This window comes from Hylobates moloch, unplaced genomic scaffold (assembly GCF_009828535.3).
Source record: "Hylobates moloch isolate HMO894 unplaced genomic scaffold, HMol_V3 SCAFFOLD_21, whole genome shotgun sequence".
In the NCBI taxonomy this organism is placed as follows: domain Eukaryota; kingdom Metazoa; phylum Chordata; class Mammalia; order Primates; family Hylobatidae; genus Hylobates; species Hylobates moloch.
The window spans coordinates 25,985,009-25,998,962 of NW_026652296.1; the positions used below are offsets into that span (position 1 = coordinate 25,985,009).

Below are 13,954 nucleotides of genomic sequence, written 5' to 3' on the forward strand. Positions count from 1 at the left end.
CTATTATCCCTACCAAGAGCAAACCAGGGTTGTTGTATTGAAATGCCAGTCGCCTTGACAGGCATTTTGTTGATCCTTTCAGAGCATTAAGTTTCTCTGATTTGGCTGGAGAGCTGCACAAATTTTCCCTTGGGAGCCCAAGACCTGAGAATAAGAAGCATGAAATAGTTTTTTTTTTTAAGCCAGAGTCTCCATCTGTCGCCACGCTGGAGTGCAGTGGCACGATCTCAGCTCACTGCAACCTCTGCCTCCCAGGTTCAACAGATTCTCCTGCCTCAGCCTCCCAAGTAGCTGGGAATACAGGCATATGCCACCACGCTCAGCTAATTTCTTTTTGTATTTTTAGTAGATACAGGGTTTCACCATGTTGGCCAGGCTGGTCTCGATCTCTTGACCTTGTGATCCTCCCGCCTCGGCCTCCCAAAGTGCTGGGATTACAGGCATGAGCCACTGTGCCCGGCCACCATGAACAGTTTTATAAGGACCTCATGAAAGGGTATAGGGAGGATGAAATTGGATCTTATAATAGTTATGCCTAGGCAAATTGTCTTTAACAGTGGGCATTTAACAGTTTATTTAGACACTTTAACAATGTCTTATAAGTTATCCTGAAACATTTAAGGTTATGTGGTTACAAGGCCAACTTAATTTTTTAAGTACCATAAGTGTAATATTCAGATTGAGGCATTCATGAAATAATGTTGTTTCAATTAACCATTCCACAGTTTTTTTGGTTTCTTGTATAGTAACTTCAGGAGCAGGAAAGTGCCTAGCAGAGTGCGAGTAGGCAGTTGGTAAAGGGTAGTCAAATAAATGCATCCATCGAAAGTTTTCAAATTACAATAGATTAGAAATTAAGAGAGACTTCTGTTACATATTGAGAGATACATATTTCTCATAAAAATAACTCATGTTCTGTAAATCTGAAATTGATTCATAATATGAAGTTTTTTAAATGCAGGCAAAAGAATCTCATGATGATAAAGAATCAACAATGTTATTATTAGCCAACTGAGAGGGAGAGGTTGTTGCACCTAGACAACAGATGAGAGGTTTGCATTTGATACAAGCTGAACAATATGCTTGTATTTATGAAGCAGGTGCCAGAGGAATTCTAGTATTTTTATTTTACAAAGCTACTTTAAACATATTTGAATAGAGATAATCATTTGTAAAATGCATTTTAAAGGCATATATATATATATATGTGTATATATATATATATATATATTTGTTGTTGTTGTTGTTGTTAAATAGTCCTTGAGTTTTCTTAAACCTGGAAGGAACCTGAGATTCTGTTTAGTCCTAGCTCTGGTGTTCCATCCTCTCATTTTAATACTCTTAGACCAGAGAGATTTATGTCCTGCCCTAAATCATAAAACAACTTTATGGGACAGCCATGACTAAAACCCACTCTGCCATGCTCAGCCTAGCCCTTTTTCCATTCTATCACCCTATATTTTCATATCAAAAATAATGCTAGTCTATCTGAATAGGTACACAGTTGATTTTACTACTAATAGTTTGACATATGTCTACATTGAAAGCATTTTAAAAAGGATATTGAGGTTAAATGGTTGCACAGAGTTCGGGCACAGCGGCTCACACCTGTAATCCCAGCACTTTGGGAGGCCAAGGTGGGCAGATCACAAGGTCAGGAGATCGAGACCACGGTGAAACCCCGACTCTTCTAAAAATACAAAAAAATTAGCTGGGTGTGGTGACAGGCGCCAGTAGTCCCAGCTACTCCAGAGGCTGAGGCAGGAGAATGGCGTCAACCCGGGAGGCGGAGCTTGCAGTGAGCCGAGATTGTGCCACTGCACTCCAGCCTGGGCGACAGAGCGAGACTCCGTCTCAAAAAAAAAAAAAAAAAAAAAAAAAAGAAATCGTTGCACGGGCGTTAGGCTTTATTTAATTTCCTCATATGGATGGTACAACAGCTTCAATAGTGCACAGTTATGAACCCAGGACATGTGTTTTCTATTTACTTGTTTGCTTGTTTTTGCAGTTCTCACTTGTAATACTTTTTTTCATAGTGTAAGTAGGAAAGTAATGTTAAAAAGTATAATAATAACATATTTACAATTTATAACAGAAAGAGTAGGAAAATGATATGAAGGACTTCATTTGTAGCTAACTATATCTGTGACCTAGGACAAATCATGTAACCTTGACTATTTCTGATACCTGCTTGCTTAGAATCTTTCAGAGATTGTGCCCAGGACAAATGTATCTATTGCAAAAATGTGTTAATTGATGTGTAACATACAAAGAAAAGCACACAACTTATAAGATTAATGAATTATAAAATTAACACACTTGTGTAACCACTACTGTGGTATTTCAAAAGTATATTGAGCCTCTTTGATGATTATAAGCTTTCCTTAATAAAAGCCACTGGACTAGAGATTGTAGATATGTCATCTGTCTTTTACAACTCTTTTTTTTTTTTTTGAGACAGTCTAGCTCTGTCACCCAGGCTGGAGTGCAGTGGTGCAATCTCCACTCACTGCAACCTCTGCCTCCCAGGTTCAAGCGATTCTCCTGCCTCAGCCTCCCGAGTAGCTGTGACTACAGGAGTGCGCCACCATGCCTGGCTAATTTTTTTTATTTTTAATAGAGATGGGGTTTCGCCATGTTGGTTAGGTTGGTCTCGAACTCCTTACCTCAGGTGATTCACCCACCTTGGCTCCTCAAAGTGCTGGGATTATAGGCGTGAGCCACAGCACCTGGCCTTTTACAACTCTTTCTAAGTAAAATTAGCAGAAACAGTGGTAGAAAGAAGGAATTTGGCCAATCACAAAAATTTATTTTGAATAGGTTTATAAGGGTTTATATTTAGTCTTTTCTTCTGATGTTTCTCTTCTTCCTCTTGCCCTTTTTCTTTTTTGTCTAGGTCCTGGGAGGAATGGAGAGGGGTCCTACTGACTAACTTTTCTGAGAGTGGTCAGAGAATTCTTAAGCAGGTCTGTTGATTCTGTAGAATACATGAAATTCAATTTATAAAAGGCCTAATTTCAACTTAAAGGATTGGATTACAAATAGACTTTACTTTTCAAAAGGGAGGCATTTTGATCCTAATGTCCATAGGGTATTTTACTTTGGCAAGCTGCATTTGGCATGTGGGTTGGATCAAAACTGACTAAATTAAATAAGGTCTGCTTAATAAAAAAGCATTCAAGTCATGTCTTATTAGTTATGTTGAATACATGTAATATGGCAGAATTCTTTATTGGTTCCATGAAAAGTACCAAGAAAAGATGAAAAGGTGAATTTCTCACTTGTCCATAATTCTGGAGGCGAATGGAGGCATGGATAAATCCAAAAAGAAAAATAAGCATTTGTTTGGCCTTCTCTCTGATGTTTTCAGAATTCATAACTTTGCAGGGGGAAATCAAGGCTACCTTACGATCTCAGAGAAGGGCAGGTGTATATAATTGGTTTCATTCAGCTGCCTCTCTGTCATCTTGAATTAACTTTTTCTTGATCACACAGATAAAACTCTAGCTCAGTGATTTCCCAAACCTGTCTTCACATTGAAATCACCTGTGGAGCTTGGAAAACTGATGCCATTGTCCCTTTCCCTTCCCCAGCAGATTATGATTTAATTGTCCTGAGAGTATGGCCTGGACTTTGGAATTTTTAAAAGATCCCAAGATGATCTAAAGTGCAGACAAGGCCAGGCGCGGTGGCTCACGCCTGTAATCCCAGCACTTTGGGAGGTCGAGGCGGGCGGATCACCTGAGTTCGGGGGTTCAAGACCAGGCTAACATGGAGAAACCCTGTCTCTACTAAAAATACAAAATTAGCCAGGCGTAGTGGTTCATGCCTTTACTCCCAGCTACGCGGGAGGCTGAGGCAGAAGAATCGCTTGAACCCGGGAGGCAGAGGTTACGGTGAGCCAAGATCGCACCATTGCACTCCAGCCTGAGCAACAAGAGCGAAACTCCGGCTCAAAAAAAAAAAAAAAAAGAAAAAGCACAGACAAATTTAGAAACCACTGCTAGCTAAAGCAGAACTGGCCACTGTGTGACCTGTGACTTTTTTCCACCCGTAAATATTTGGATGGATAAATATTTATAAATAGAGGGAAAAATATTTTGATTTAAGAATCCTGGCTGGGCACAGTTCCAGGGAAGGTAGGGCAGGAGGATTGTTTGAGGCCAGGAGTTGGAGATCAGCCTGGGCAACATAGCAAGACACTGTTTCTTTTTTTTTTTTCTTTTTGAGACAGAGTCTCTCTCTGTTACCAGGCTGGAGTACAGTGGTGCCATCTTGGCTCACTGCAACCTCCGCCTCCCGGGTTCAAGCGATTCTCGTGCCTCAGCCTCCCGAGTAGCTGGAACTACAGGTGCCTGCCACCACACCCAGCTAATTTTTGTATTTTTAGTAGAGACGGGGTTTCACCATGTTGGCCAAGATGATCTCAAACTCCCAACTTCATGTGATCCACCCTCGTCGGCCTCCCAAAGTGCTGGGATTACAGGCATGAGCCACCAGGCCCCGCCAGCAAGATACTGTTTCTACAAAAAAACAAAAACTAAACAAAAAAAGTCCGGGCGTGGTGGCTCACGCCTGTAATCCCAGCACTTTGGGAGGCCGAGGAGGGCGGATCATGAGGTCAGGAGATCGAGACCATCCTGGCTAACACGGTGAAACCCCGTCTCTATTAAAACTACAAAAAATTAGCCAGGCCTGGTGGCAGGCACCTGTAGTCCCAGCCACTTGGGAGGCTGAGGCAGGAGGATGGCGTGAATCCGGGAGGCGGAGCTTGCAGCGAGCTGAGATTGCGCCACTGCACTCCAGCCTGAGTGACAGAGCGAGACTCCATCTCAAAAAATAAAAAAATAAAAAAGGAAATTGTCAGACAGTTTATTCAGCAGGATTTCCATGTAGGGTACAATAGTTAGTTATTGTTGCATAACAGATTACCACAAATTTAGCAGTTTAAAACAACATACATTTTTATTATGGCATGGGTTTCCATGGGTCAGGAATCGGCATAGCCTAGATGGGTCTTCTGTTTCAGGGTCTCTCACAGGAGGTAGTCAAGGTGTCAGCCAGGGCTGGTTTCTCATCTTAGCGCTTGGCTGAGGAATAATCTGTTTCCAAACTAACTTGGTTGGTGACAGAATTCTCTTTTTGAAGGGATGTTGAATTGAAGGGCTTGGTTTCTCACTGGCTGATGGCTGGAGGTTGCTCTGAATTCCTTTCCATGTAGCTTCTTCAGCATCACAAAGCTGAGAAAGGAATAGCAAGTCTCCTAGGAAGATGGAAGTCACAATTTTTTATAATCATGGAGTGGCATCCTATCACATTTACCATAGTCTGTTAGTTAGAAGCAGATCACCAGGCCAGTCCATACTCAGGAGGAAGAGATTACACAAAGGCGTGAACACCAGGAGGCTGGAGTAATTGGTGGCCATTTTACAAGTCTGTCTACCACAGATTTCTTTAGAAAAAACAATCCTAAAATTTGTATGGCAGGCACCACAAAAGACCTTCAGTAGCCAAAGCAATCCTGAGCAAAAAGAGCAAAGCTGGAGGCAGTGCACTTCTTGACTTGAAAGTATACAAAACTATTGTAACCAAAACAGCATGGCACTGGCATAAAAACAGACACATAGACCAATGAAACACCATAGAGAACCTGGAAATAAATCCACACATTTACAGCCAACTGATTTTCAACAGAGACACCCAAAACATACATTGATAAAAAGACAGTCTCTTCAATGAATGTGCTGAGAAAACTGGATATCCACATGGAGAAGAATGAAACTAGACCCTTCTCACCATATACAAAAATCAACTCAAAATGAGCTAAAGACTTAAATGTAAGACCTGAAACTATGAAACCACTAAAAGAAAACATAGAGGAAACACTTCAGGATGTTGGTCTGTGCAAAGATTTTATAGATAAGACCTTAAAAGCACAGGCAACAAAAACAAAAGTTGACAAATAGGATTATATCCAGTTAAGAAAGCTTCTGCACAGCAAAGGAAACAGAGTGAAGAGATAACCTGCAGAATGGGAGAAAATATTTGCAGACTGTTCATGTGACAAGGGATTAATATCTGGAATAAAAAAGGAACTGAAATATTTCGACAGCAGAAAAACAGTCTGATTTTAAAATTGGGTACTTGATCTGAATAGACATTTCTCCAAAGAAAATGTAAAATTGTCAACAAGTATATGAAAATCTGCTTAACATTACTAGTCATCAAGAAATGCAAATCAAAACCACAATGAGATATTATTTCACCCCAGTTAAAATAGTGGCTATTACCAAAAAGATGGAGAAAAGGCAACTATCATATACTGTTGATGGGAATGTAAATTAGTACAGCCATTATGGAAAATAGTTATGGAGGTTCCTTAAAAAGCCAAAAAGAGGGCCGGGTGCAATGGCTCATGCCTGTAATCGCAGCACTTTGGGAGGCTGAGGCAGGTGGATCACGAGGTCAGGAGTTCAAGACTAGCCAGGCTTCTATGGTGAAACCCTGTCTCTACTAAAAATACAAAAATTAGCTGGGCGCAGTGGCGGGCACCTGTAATCTCAGTTACTAGGGAGGCTGAGGCAGGAGAATCTCTTGAACTTGGGAGTTGGAGGTTGCAGTGAGCCGAGATCACGCCACTGCATACTAGTCTGGGGCCTGGGCAACAGAGTAAGACTCCGTCTCAAAAAAAAAAAAAAAAAAAAAGCTAAGAAGAGAACTACCATATGATCCAGCAATCCCGCTAATAGGTATATATTCAAAGGAAAGGAAATCAGTATGTCGAAGAGACATCTGCATTCTCATGTTTATTGCAGCACTATTCACAATAGCCAAGATAGAGAATCAACTTGTGTCCATCAGTACATGACTAGATAAAGAAAATGTGGTATATATACACATATATACCATAAAAGAATGAAATTTGTCATTTGTAGCAACATGCATCAGCCTGGAGGACATTATGTTAAGTGAAATAAGCCAGGCACAGAAAGATAAATGCCATATGTTCTTATATGTGGAAGGTAAAAAAGTTGATCACAATAGAAGTAGAGAGTAGAATAGGCCAGGTGTGGCGGATCACACCTGTAATCCTAGCACTTTGAGAGGCCAAGGTGGGTGGATCGCTTGAGCCCAGGAGTTTGAGATCAGCCTGGGCAACATGGCAAAACCTCATCTCTACTAAAAATACGCGAGAAAATTAGCTGGGCGTGGTAGTGCGTGCCTGAAAATCCAGCTACTAGGAAGACTGAGGCACAAGAATTGCTTGAAACCAGGAGGCAGAGGTTGCAGTAAGCTGAGATTGTACCACTGCACTCTAGCCTGGGTGACAGAATGAGACTGTCTCAAAAAAAAAAAAAAAAAAAAGAAAAGGTTATAAGAAATAGAGAGTAGAACAGTGGTTACTAGAGTCTGGGAAGAGCAGGGGAAGGGTAAAAAGGAAAGACTGGTTAATGGATACAAAATTACAGCTGGATAGGACGAGTAAGTTCTAGTGTTCTCTAGCACTGTAGGATGACTATAGATAAAAGTAATTTTTTTTGGTTTTTTTTTTGTTTTTTTTTGAGGCGGAGTCTTGCTCTGTCGCCCAGGCTGGAGTGCAATGGCGCTATCTCGGCTTACTGCAAGCTCCGCCTCCCAGGTTCACGCCATTCTCCTCCTTCAGCCTCCCGAGTAGCTGGGAGTACAGGCACCTGCCACTGCGCCCGGCTAATTTTTTTTGTATTTTTAGTAGAGACGGGGTTTCACCGTGTTAGCCAGGATGGTCTCGATCTCCTGACCTCATGATCCGCCCATCTCGGCCTCCCAAAGTGCTGGGATTACAGGCGTGAGCCACTGCGCCCGGCCGATAGATAAAAATAATTTATCGTATATTTCCAAATAGCTAGAAGAGAGGATTTCGAATGTTCCCAACACAAATAATAAATGAGGTGATGGATGTGCTAATTAATTACTCTGATTTGATTATTACACATTGTATACATGTATCAAAATATACTGTACCCCATATATATGTACAGTTATGTGTGATTAAAATAATTTTTCTGAAAAAGCTGAAGTAACATATTTTATATATTTTATATTTAAAATATAAATATTTCTCATGATGTTAAATATTCTCAAAAACATTAGTCTCAATGGGAAGCAATATTTGAGTATATTTAAATTGTTTAACCACTTCTGTTATTGAACCATCAACAGAATATTTTGATGAACTTTTTTTTTTTTTTTTGAGACAAGGTCTCACTCTGTTACCCACACTGGAGTACAGTGATACAGTCATGGCTCACTGCAGCCTCAACCTCCCAGGTCCAAGCGATCCTCCCACCTCAGCCTGTTGAGTAGCTGAGACCACAGGTGTGCCACCACACCCAGCTTATTTATTTATTTATTTATTTACTGATTTATGACAGGGTCTCCCTCTGTCACCCAGGCTGGAGTACAGTGGCGCGATCTCGGCTCACTGCAACCTCCACCTCCTGGGTTCAAATGATTCTCCTGCCTTAGCCTCCTGAATAGCTGGGACTACAGGCACCTGCCACCACACCCAGCTAATTTTTGTATTTTTAGTATAGTGGGGTTTCACCATATTGGTCAGACTGGTCTCCAACTCCCGACCTCAGGTGATTTGCCTGCCTCAGCCTCCCAAAGTGCTAGGATTACAGGCGTGAGCCACCACACTTGGCCTAAATTTTATTTTTGTAGAGATGGAATCTCACTGTGTTGTCCAAGCTGTGATGACGGTTTTGTTTTTGTTTTTGTTTTTGTTTTTTAAACGGTGTTTCTCCCTGTAACCCAGGCTGGAGTGCAGTGGCGCAACCTCCACCTCCCAGGTTCAGGCATTTCTCCTGCCTCAGCCTCCTAGTAGCTGGGATTACAGGTGTGTGCCACTACACCCAGCTAATTTTTTGTATTTTGGGTAGAGACGGGGTTTCATGGTGTTGGCCAGGCTGGTCTCTCGAACTCCTGACCTCAAGTGATCCTCCTGCCTCAACCTCCTATAGTGCTGGGATTACAGGTGTGAGCCTCTGCACCCGTCAGTGATGAACTTCTTTGAATATAAATCTTTGACCACAAAATCAGTTATTTCATTAGGTTAGATTCCTAGATTGTTAAGCTTGTGGTTAAGATGTTAAGGATAATTCTATTTGCTTATATTTAAGCAAAATGTAAATGTTAATCTATTTCATTGTACATTGCCACAATTATTTTATTTTTAAATCTTCCAGTTTGATGAAAAAAGACACATTTCACTCTTTTTCTTTTTTTCTGCTTTTTTTTTTTTTTTTTTTTTTTTAGACCAAGTCTTGCTCTGTCACCCAGGCTGGAGTACAGTGGTGCCATATTGGCTCACTGCAACCTCTGCCTCTGAGTTCATGTGATTCTTCTGCCTCAGTCTCCCGAGCAGCTGGGATTACAGGTGCGGGCCACCACACCCCGCTAATTTTTGTATTTTTAGTAGAGACGAGGTTTCACCATGTTGCCCAGGCTGGTCTTCAACTCCTGACCTCAAGTGATGCAGTCGCCTCGGCCTTCCAAAGTTCTGGGATTACAGGTGTGAGCCATCATGCCTGACCTGTTTTTCTTTGATTATTTACAAAGTGTAGCAAGCTTTTTGATCATTGATTATTTTCATTTCTAATTTTATAAATCGCTGGGCGTGGTGGCTCATGCAGGTAATTCCAGCACTTTTGGAGGCTGAGGTGGGTGGATCACTTGAGCCCAGGAGTTGGAAACCAGCCTGGGCAACATGATAAAACCCTGTCTCTGCAAAAAATACGAAAATTAGTCGGGCATGGTGGAGGCTGAGGTGGGAGGATCACTTGGGCCCAGCTACTCGGCAGGCTGAAGTGGGAGGATCACTTGGGCCTGGTGGGTCAAGGCTGCATTGAGCTGGGAATTGTGCCACTGTCCTTTAACCTGGGCAGCAGGGTGAGACCCTGACTGAAAAAACTAAAACAAACAAAAATGTATAATTCTCAACTTGCATTTTGCCTTTCAGTTCATGTGCATTTTGACTTGCAAAAATTTTAAAATAATGTAATTATATAATTAAACCTATATTTTGCTTAGTTGTTTCACAGTTCATGAACTGATATATTTTAATATGTAACCAATATATGATTATAGTATTATTTCATTTTTATATTTTCACCAATTTTTTTTTTTTTTTTTTTTGAGACGGAGTCTTGCTCTGTTGCCAGGCTGGAGTGCAGTGGTGCAATCTCGGCTCACTGCAACCTCCGACTCCCTGGTTCAAGCGATTCTTCTGCCTCAGCCTGCCAAGTAGCTGGGATTACAGGCATGCACCACCACGCCCAGCTAATTTTTGTATTTTTAGTAGAGATGGGCTTTCACCATGTTGGCCAGGATGGTCTCGATTTCCTGACCTCGTGATCCAACTGCCTCGGTCTCCCAAAGTGCTGGGATTACAGGTGTGAGCTAGTGTGCCGGGGCTAATTTTGTATTTTTAGTAGAGATGAGGTTTCTCCATGTTGGCCAGGCTGGTCTTGAACTCCTGAACTCAGGTGATCTGCCCGCCTTGGCCTCCCAAAGTGCTGGGATCATAGGTGTGAGCTACTGCACCCAGCCTACGAATGATTTTTTAATGTGTTGTTGATTTGATTTGTCAGTATTTTGTTGAAAATTTTTGCATTAATGTTTATCACTGTGTTTATCATCTTTTTTGATGTTTCTTTGGTTTTGGTATCAGGGTAATATTGGCCTTGTAGAATGAGTTTGGAACTATTCTCTTCACTATTTTTTGGAATAGGTTGAGTAGGATTGGTATTAGTTCTTCCTTAAATGTTTGGTAGAATTCAGCAGTGAAGCCATTGGATCCCAGGCTTCTTTTTATTGTGGCTTTTCCTTATGGCTTTGATCTTGTTTTTTGTTTTGTTTTGTTTTGTTTTTGAGACGGAATCTGTGTCGCTGAGGCTGGAGTGCATTGGTACAATCTCGGCTCATTGCAACCTCCACCTCCTGGGTTCAAGTGATTCTCCTGCCTCAGCCTCCCGAGTAGATGGGACTGCAGGCACGTGCCACCATGCCTGGCTAATTTTTGTATTTTTAGTAGAGACAGGGTTTCACCTGATCTTGTTACTTGTTACTGGTCTGTTCAGGTTTTGGATTTTTTCATGGTTAATCTAGGTAGGTTGTATGTGTCTAAGAATTCATTTCTTCTAGGTTTTCCAATTTATTGGCATACAGTTGCTTATAGTAGCCTCTAACGATCCTTTGAATTTCTGAAGTATCAGTTGTAATGTCCCCTTTTTCATCTCTGATTTTATTTATTTGGGTCTTCTCTCTTTTTTTGTTAGTCTGGTTAAAGGTTGTCAATTTTGTTTATCTTTTCAAAAAGGCAGCTTTTCATTTCACTGATCTTGTGTATTGTTTCAATTTCATTTATTTCTGCTCTCATCTTTATTATTTCTTCTACTAATTTTGGGTTTGGTTTGCTCTTGCTTTTCTAGTTCTTTAAGATACATTGTTAGGTTGTTTATTTGAAATTTTTCCAGTTTTTTAATGAAAATGCCTATAGCTATGAACTTCCCTCTTAATCCTGCTTTCACTGTGTTTTATAGGTTTTGGTATGTTGTGTTTTCATTATCATTTATTTCAAGAAATTTTCCGATTTCCTCCTTAATTTCCTCATGGACCTACTGGTCATTGAGGAGCATAGTGTTTAATTTCCATGTGTTTGTATAGTTTCCAAAATTTCACTTGTTACTGATTTTTAGTTTTATTGTGGTCATAGAAGATACTTGATATTATTTCAATTAAAAAAATTTTTTAATACTTGTTTTGTAGCCTAACATATGGTCTGTCCTTGAGAATGATCCATGTGCTGAGGAGAAGAATGTGGATTCTGCAGCCATTGGATTAAATGTTCTGTAAATATCTTATTAAGTTCATGTAGTCTGTAGTGCAGATTACATCTGATTTTTCTTGGTTGATTTTTCTGTCTAGATCATCTGTTCAGTGCTGAAAATGGGATGTTAAAATCTCCAGCTCTTTTTTTTTTTTTTTTTTTTGAGATGGAGTCTTGCTCTGTCACCCAGGCTGGAGTGCAGTGGTGCGGTCTTGGCTCACTGCCAGCTCCACCTCCTGGGTTCATGCCATTCTCCTGCCTCAGCCTCCTGAGTAGCTGGGACTACAGGCACCCGCCACCAGGCCCAGCTAATTTTTTGTATTTTTAGTAAAGATGGGGTTTCACCATGTTAGCCAGGATGGTCTCGATCTCCTGACCTTGTGATCCGCCCACCTCGGCCTCCCAAAGTGCTGGGATTACAGGCATGAGCCACCGTGCCCGGCCCTCCAGCTCTTATTGTATTGGGGTCTGTCTTTCTCTTTGGCTCTAATAATATTTATATATCTGGGTGCTCCAGGATTGTGTTCATTTATATTTATAATTGTTATATCTTCTTGCTGAATTGACCCCTTTATCATTATATAATAACCTTCTTTGTCTCTTTTTTATAGTTCTGTCTTGAAGTCTATTTTGTCTGATCTAAGTATAGCTACTCCTGCTCTTTTTTGATTTCTGTTTGCATGGAATATTTTTTTCTGTCCCTTTGTTTTCAGTCTGTATGCGTCTTTGTAGGTGAAGTGTGTTTCTTGTAGTCAACAGATCATTGGGTCTTGTTTTTTGTTGTTGTTCATTCAGCCACTTTCTATGTCTTTTCATTGGAGAATTTAGTCCATTAACATTCAGTGTTAATATTAATAAGTAAGGACTTATTCCTGCTGTTTTGTTATTGGTTTTCTGGTTGTTTTGTGGTCTTCTTTTCCTTCTTCTCTTCCTTCCTGTCTTCCTTTTAGTGAAGATTATTTTCTCTAGTGGTATTTTTTAATTTACTTTTTATTTCTTATCTATTGTATTTTTTTATATGAGTTTATCATGAGGGTTGCAAATAATGTCTCATAACCATTATTTTAAACTGATGACAACACTGATTGCATAAACAAAGAGAAAACTAATAAAAACTCTACATACTAACTTTGTTCCCCCCACTTTTAAACTTTTTGTTTGTATTTTTATCTTACTGTACTGTCTGGAAAAGTTGATGTAGTTATTATTTTTAATTGGTCTCTTAGTCTTTCTACTTAAGATATGAGTAGTTTATACACTACAATTACAGTGTTATAATATTCTGTGTTTCTCTGTGTACTTACTATTACCAGTGAGTTTTGTACCTTCAGATGATTTTTATTGCTCATTAACGTCCTTTGCTTTCAGATTGAAGAATTCCCTTTAGCGTTTCTTGTAGGACAGGTCTGATGTTGATGAATCCCTCAGCTTTTGTTTGGGAAAGTCTTTATTTCTCCTTCATGTTTGTAGGATATTTTCACTGGATATACTATTCTAGGGTAAATTTTTTTTCCTTTTGCACTTGGAATATGTCATACCACTCTCTCCTGGCCTGTAGAGTTTCCACTAAAAAGTCTGCTGCCAGATGTATTGGAGTTCCACTGTATTTTTTAAAATTGTTATTTGTTTCTATTGTCTTGCTGCTTTTAGGATCCTTTCTTTATCATTGACCTTTGGGAGTTTGATTATTAAATGTCTTGAAGTAGTACTCTTTGGGTTAAACTGGCTTGTGTTCTATAACTTTCTTATACTTGAATATTGATATCTTTCTCTAGGTTTGGGAAATTCTCTGTTATTATTCATTTGAATAAACTTTCTGCCCCCCTCTTTCACTCTACCTCCTCTTTAAGGCCAGTAACTCTTAGATTTGCCCTTTTGAGGCTATTTTGTATTAATAGATCTCGTAGATGTGCTTCATTCTTTTGTCTCCTCTGACTTTGTATTTTCAAAGGGGCTGTCTTCAAGCTCACCATTTTTTTCTTCTTCTTGATCAATTCTGCTGGTAAGAGACTGATGCATTCTTTAGTATGTCAGTTGCATTTTCAATCCAGAATTTCTGCTTGATTATTTTTAATTATTTCAGTC

General features: G+C 40.0%; 1 protein-coding gene across 5 annotated transcripts in view; it reads left to right on the plus strand.

Moving 5' to 3' along the window:
- The window catches only part of NCOA6 (nuclear receptor coactivator 6), a 114,375-nt gene that overhangs the window by 13,203 nt on the left and 87,218 nt on the right, over positions 1–13,954 (plus strand). For 4 of the 5 annotated variants that reach the window (XM_032143249.2, XM_058433268.1, XM_032143251.2 and 1 more), the window contains exon 2: positions 2,897–2,966. The exons of the other annotated variant lie outside the window; for it this stretch is intronic. The gene's annotated coding sequence lies outside the window, so the exon portion shown is untranslated. The remainder of the gene's footprint in view (positions 1–2,896; positions 2,967–13,954) is intronic. 5 annotated transcript variants of the gene reach the window in all.